Source organism: Neovison vison, chromosome 2, assembly GCF_020171115.1.
Source record: "Neovison vison isolate M4711 chromosome 2, ASM_NN_V1, whole genome shotgun sequence".
Lineage (NCBI taxonomy): Eukaryota > Metazoa > Chordata > Mammalia > Carnivora > Mustelidae > Neogale > Neogale vison.
The window spans coordinates 75,976,884-75,982,883 of record NC_058092.1 but is presented as its reverse complement, the minus strand read 5'-3'; the positions used below and the strand labels follow the sequence as shown (position 1 = coordinate 75,982,883).

At 37.6% G+C, this 6,000-nt stretch overlaps 1 protein-coding gene across 1 annotated transcript in view; it reads left to right on the top strand.

The window, feature by feature from the left end:
- The first annotated feature begins 343 nt into the window (after positions 1 to 343).
- Positions 344 to 6,000, top strand: part of LOC122900174 (guanylate-binding protein 6-like) — a 28,641-nt gene continuing 22,984 nt past the window's right edge. Inside the window, 1 exon segment of the mRNA XM_044238646.1 lies at positions 344 to 543. The gene's annotated coding sequence lies outside the window, so the exon portion shown is untranslated.

The following is a 6,000-nucleotide window of genomic DNA, read 5'->3' as shown; positions in this document are numbered from 1 at the left end:
TATTTTTCTTGTGCGCTAAGGAAACTTCAGCAAACTGAGAAAGAGTCATGAAGAAAGGAAGCCAGGAAAGCCCACAAGGTGGGCAAGACAAAAGAAAGCTGGTGGAGTGTGTTTACTAAAGTCTGTTGAATAAATGTGGGGTTTCTCTAACCTCATCTTATCTTATACTAAATATCCATATTCATGCTTTAGTCTGGTGATTCAGGGTGCCTGATCTATTTTTACTTTCAATTTCAGGGTGTTTTTTAAAAATTTGTTTGCTTTCTTTTTTAAATAGGCTCCATGCCCGGAGTGGAGTCCAACACAAGGTCTGAACTCACAACCTTGATATCCAAACCTGAGCTGAGATCAGAGTTGGCCGTTCAACAACAGGGCCACCCAAGTGCCCCCACAATTTCAGTTTTAAGATTTAGATGGTAGAAATTTCTAACTTACTCAGTTTTTTAAGGATTTTATAAAGGAGGGGCAGAAGAGTGGACGAAGCAAGTGAGAAAACAGTGAGAGGCTGAGAACCGTTCTTGGACCCTTGGTGTTCTAGGGAAGGTATGTACATCTCCTTTTACCAGCAACATTGTCTTGAATTCAAGACTTGACTTCTTGATTTCCTTTTTTCTTTTCTTTTCTTTCTTTTTGATTTTCTTTCTTTCTTTTTGATTTTCTTTTTTTTCTTCCTTCCTTCCTCTCTCTCTCTCTTTCTCTTTCTTTTCCTTCCTTCCTTCTTTCTTTCTTCCTTCCTTCCCTCCCTCCTTCTTTCCTTTCCTTCTCTTTCTTTCCTTCCCTTTTTTTTCTTTCCTTCCTTCCTTCCAATTTTATTTATCTGTTTGAGAGAGAGAGAGAGAGAGAGAGCACAAGTTGGGGGAGAGGCAGGGGACAAGCAGACTTCCCAATGAATGTGGAGCTGGATGGAGGGTTTGACCCCAGGACCTCCAAGATCATGACTTGAGCTGAGGTCAAAAACTTAACCAACTGAGCCACCCAAGCACCCCTCAACACTTGACCTCTGACTCAAAGCAGCATTGGGGAATGGGCAGGAAATGGCAGGTTGCCTTTTGTCTGGCCCATGAGAGTCTTGGCTGGCTTTAGTTTTAGGGAAGCTCAGCTTTGCCATTTGAAACAGTATCAGCTACAAAATGGAACAGCCAAGCACATAATGTCTCCTTGGATATGCTGCTTCAGGAACAATGTCAGCTCAGGAAAGCAGAGAGTAGAGTAGAAGGAGTCCCCATGGGAGCTTCCCTAATTTACTCTTACCAGGCATTAGAATTCATAGAACAAGACAGTGTCCATCAAGGAGCTTACAGGCAATGATAATCTAAAGAGATAGTTTCTTTCTGATCTTTCTATTAGTCAAACTTAAGAAAGCTTCAGATTGAGAGTTCTGTAAATCTCCATGTAGAAATAAATTTAGTTCCCATATTGCTGATCTTTATTAGTTAAAAATAACTATGTTGTCAGTCTGTCTGTCTCTGTCTCCTTGCCCCCCTCTGGTGTTTGTTGGTTTGTTTTTCATAAGAACATAAGAGGCACTTGTACCAATTGTTAAATGTATAGAATCTGGGTCTAACAATTTCTTTGGATGATCCTTAGGCAGTTCAAATGTTGAAAGCCAGTCCTGAACAGGATCGAACAGTTGCACTTTGCTCATTTGAAGTAAAAAGCTCTGTGGCTCATTCACAGCTAGGAAACCGCAGACCTGTTTTCATAAAGTTGTTCAGTTGTTCCTGTCACATCTCCCTCAGCTTCTTCTAATCTTCTCTGTAAGGAGGGCACCATGCACCTTCAGACATTACAACGTAGCTGTTCAAGGCTTCTGTTTTACCTGCACGTTCATTGCTCCCCACACTGAAGAATCAGACAGAAGGAGGTGGGACAGGAGCAGTGTGTCGGAACTTGCTTACTGTTCTGATCTGACAAAGAATTTATTTGTAGACCTTGTTTCTTAGAAATCTATAGTTTGTGGAGTGGGTTGAAATGCAGAGCCCAACGGACAAATTACCCAATGCAATTGTTGTAGATTAATCTCCATTTACTCTAAAAACATACATTGAAACCTATTTTGTGCTGTATGCTATGCTAAGATAAAAGCTTATGGTATCTAATATAGTTATCAAAATATCCTCCAGGTTGGACCTATAATTTTATCCACATTACCCCTATAATTATCTTTAAAATCTTAGGGTTGGCTAGGTAAGACTCCTTGTTTAAGGTGCCATAAGCAGCAATGATAGAGCTGGTGTTAGATACCTCTTGAATATGTGACATAAAAATATAAAATGGAATACTGGAGACATTTGAATATAATAGCATGTTTACATATTCTGATCATGAAAAATACATATTGTCAACCGAGAAAAGGAGTTAAAACAGAAAAAGAACAAAGGCCTTTACTGGGATCTCAGAATTGTAATTTGGGGAGTACAGATTCTAAAGTGTCGAGAAAGTGTCCTGCTTATGTAGGAAAAGCACTGGGATTTTATGAGAAAGAAGGAAGGGGCAATAAGACGATTTAGATAAGAGAAGAGGAAAAACACTAATTTGGCGCTCCTTTGTTGAGCTGCTTCTGATTACCATCTTATTGATGATGTTACTGGTGCTTTCAAATGAAACTGTCCCTGGTATACATTAACTTTACTGTCCTCTTATTATCCAATGTCAGTTGCTCTGCTGAAATTTTATGAGAAATTTTTCAATTTCTTGAAAACTGTTGGCACTCTAAACCACTTAAGAAGTTCACTATTTCGTGAGATTAAGAGTCACTTATGGTTTGTCTCCCTCCCTACCCCATCTTGGTTTGAAGTGGCGGGGGGGTGGGAGGTTGGGGTACCAGGTGGTGGGTGTTATAGAGGGCACAGCTTGCATGGAGCACTGGGTGTGGTGAAAAAATAATGAATACTGTTTTTCTGAAAATAAATAAATTGGAAAAAAAAAAGAAGTTCACTATTTGGAGAAGAAAATGGAGCTTCAAAATGGAGTGTTTTATATCCAAAAATTTTATATAACTCTTCAATATTATAGAAAACTATCTGAATATAATGTAATAAAAAATATGCCAAGATACCAAAACTATACTTTTAAAACAGTTCTTTTTTAAATCAATTTAGTTAATACATATTGTATTATTAGTTTCAGGAGTAGAATTTAGCGATTCATCAGTTGCATATAACACCCGGTGCTCATTATGTCATGTGCCCTCCTTAATGCCCATCATCCAGTTACCCCTTCCTCTCACCCATCCCCCCTCTAACAACCCTGTCTGTTTCCTAGAATTCAGCATCTCTTATGGTTTGCCTCCTCTATTTTCATCTAATTTTATTTTCCCTTTCCTTCCCTATGTTCATGTTGGTTTCTTAAATTCCACATATGAGTGAGATCACATGGTATTTGTCTGTCTCTCACTAACTTATTTTGCTTAGCATAATACCCTCTCATTTCATATCGCTGCAAATGGCAAAATTTCATTATTTTGAGGGTTGAATAATATTCCATTTTATATATACACCACATCTTCTTTATCCATTCAACTGCTAATGCACATCCAAGCTCTTTCCCTAGTTTGGTTACTGTGGACATTGTTGCACAAACACTGGGGTGTAGGTGCCCCTTCGGATCAATACATTTGTATCCTTTGGATAAATACCTAATAGTGCAATTGCTGGGCTGCAGGGTAACTCTATTTTTAACTTTTTGAGGAACCTCCAGATGGTTTTCCAGAGTGGCTGCACCAGTTTGCATTCCCACCAACACTGTAAGAGGGTTCCCCTTTCTCTGCATCCTCATTAACAGCTGTCATTTCCTGACTTACTAATTTTAGCCATTCTGAACAGTGTGAGGTGGTATCTCATTGTTATTTTGATTTGTATTTCCCTGAAGGCTAGTGATGTGGAGCATTTTTTCATGTGTCTGTTGGACTTTTTTGGAGAAATGTCTGTTCATGTCTTCTGCCGACTTTCTGGATTAGTTTTTCTTGGGGGGGAGTGTTGTTGAGTTTAATTAGTTCTTCATAGATTTTGGATACTTACCCTTTATCTGATAAGACATCTGTAAATAATTTTTCCCATTGCATAATTTGACTTTTAGTTTTGTTGACTGTTTCCTTTGCTGTGCAAAATCTTTTTCTCCTGATGAAGTCCCAATAGTTCATTTTCGCTTTTGTCTCTTTTGCCTTTGGAGATGAGTCTGGCAAGAAGGTGCTGAGGCCAAGGTCACAGAGGTTGTTGCCTATGTTCTTCTGTAGGATTTTGATGGATTCCTGTCTCATATTTAGGTCTTTCATACACTTTGAGTTAATTTTTGTGTATAGTGTGAGAAAGTGGTCCAGTTTCATTCTTCCGCTTGTGGCTGTCCAATTTCTTCAACACTATTTGTTGAAGATACTGCCTTTTTTCCATTGGGTATTATTTCTTGCTTTGTCAAAGGTTAGTTGGCCATAGCACTGAGGGTCCCTTTCTGGGTTCTTTTTCTGTTCCATTTATCCATGTGTTTGTTTTTGTGTCAGTACCGTACTGTCTTGATGATTACAGCTTTGTAATACAGTTTGAAGTCCAGAACTGTGATGCCTCCAGCTTTGGTTTTCTTTTTCAACATTATTTTGGCTCTTCAGGGTCATTTTTGGTTCCATGGAAATTTTAGGATTGTTTGTTCCAGCTCTGTGAAAAATGTTGATAATATTTTGTTAGGGATTGCACTGAATGTGTAGATAGCTTTAGGTAGCATAGACATTTTAACAATAGTTGTTCTTCCAATCCATGAGTGTGAAATATTTTTCCATCTCTTTGTCTTCCTCCATTTCTTTCATAAATGTTCTGTAGTTTCTAGAGTATGGATCCTTTATTCTTTAGTTAGGTTTATTACTAGGTATCTTATGGTTTTTGTTGCTATTGGAAATGGAATCAATTCCTTGATTTCTCTTTCTTCTGTTTCATTGTTAGTGTATAAAAATGCAACTGATTTCTGTGCATTGATTTTATATCTGGTGACTTTGCTGAATTGCTGTATCAGTTTGATCAATTTTTTGTGGAGTCTTTTGGGTTTTATATAAAGAGTATCATGTCATCTGCAAAGACTCAAAGTTTGACTTCTTCTTTGCCAGTTTGGATGTCTTTTATTTCTTTTTGTTGTCTGATTGCTGGGGCTAAGACTTCCCATACTATATTAATCAGCAATGGTAAAAGTGGACATTACTGCCATATTCCTGACCGTGGGGCAAAAACAGAGTTTTTACCCACTGAGCATGATATTTGCTGTGGGTTGTTCACTTTTATGATATGCTTTTATGATACTGAGGTATGTTCCCTCTATCTAAAAAACAGCAGAGGGTTTTTATCAAGAAAGGATGCTCTATTTTGTCAAATGCTTTTTCTGTATCTATTGAGAGGATCCTATGGTTCTTTTTCTTTCTTCTATTAATGTAATATATCACATTGATTGATTTGCCAATGTTGAACCATCCTTACAGATGAGGAATAAACCCTACTTGGTTGAGGCAAAAAATCCTTTTAATATACTGTTGGATCCTACTAATTAGTATCTTGGTGAGAATTTCAGCATCCATATTCATCAGGGATATTAGACTGTAACTATCCATTTTGGTGTGGTCTTGTCTAGTTTTGGGGTCAGGGTAATACTAGCCTCATAGAAGGAGTTTGGAAGTCTTCCTTCCATTTCAATTTTTTGAAACAGTTTCAGAGGAAGAGGTAATAATTCTTTAAATGTTTGGTAGAATTCCCCTGGGAGGTTGTCTCGTCCGGGACTTTCCTTTTTGGGAGATCATGTATTAGTGATTCAATTTCTTTGCTGGTTAGGGGTCTGTTCAGGTTTTCTATTTCTTCTTATTTCAGTTTTGGCAGTTTATATGTTTTCAGAAATGCATACATTTCTTCCAACTTGCCTAATATATTGGCATATAATTGCTCATAATATTATCTTTTAATTTTATTTCTTTGGTGTTGGTTGTGATTGCTCCACTTTCATTCATGGTTTTATTTATTTGGATTCTCTGTC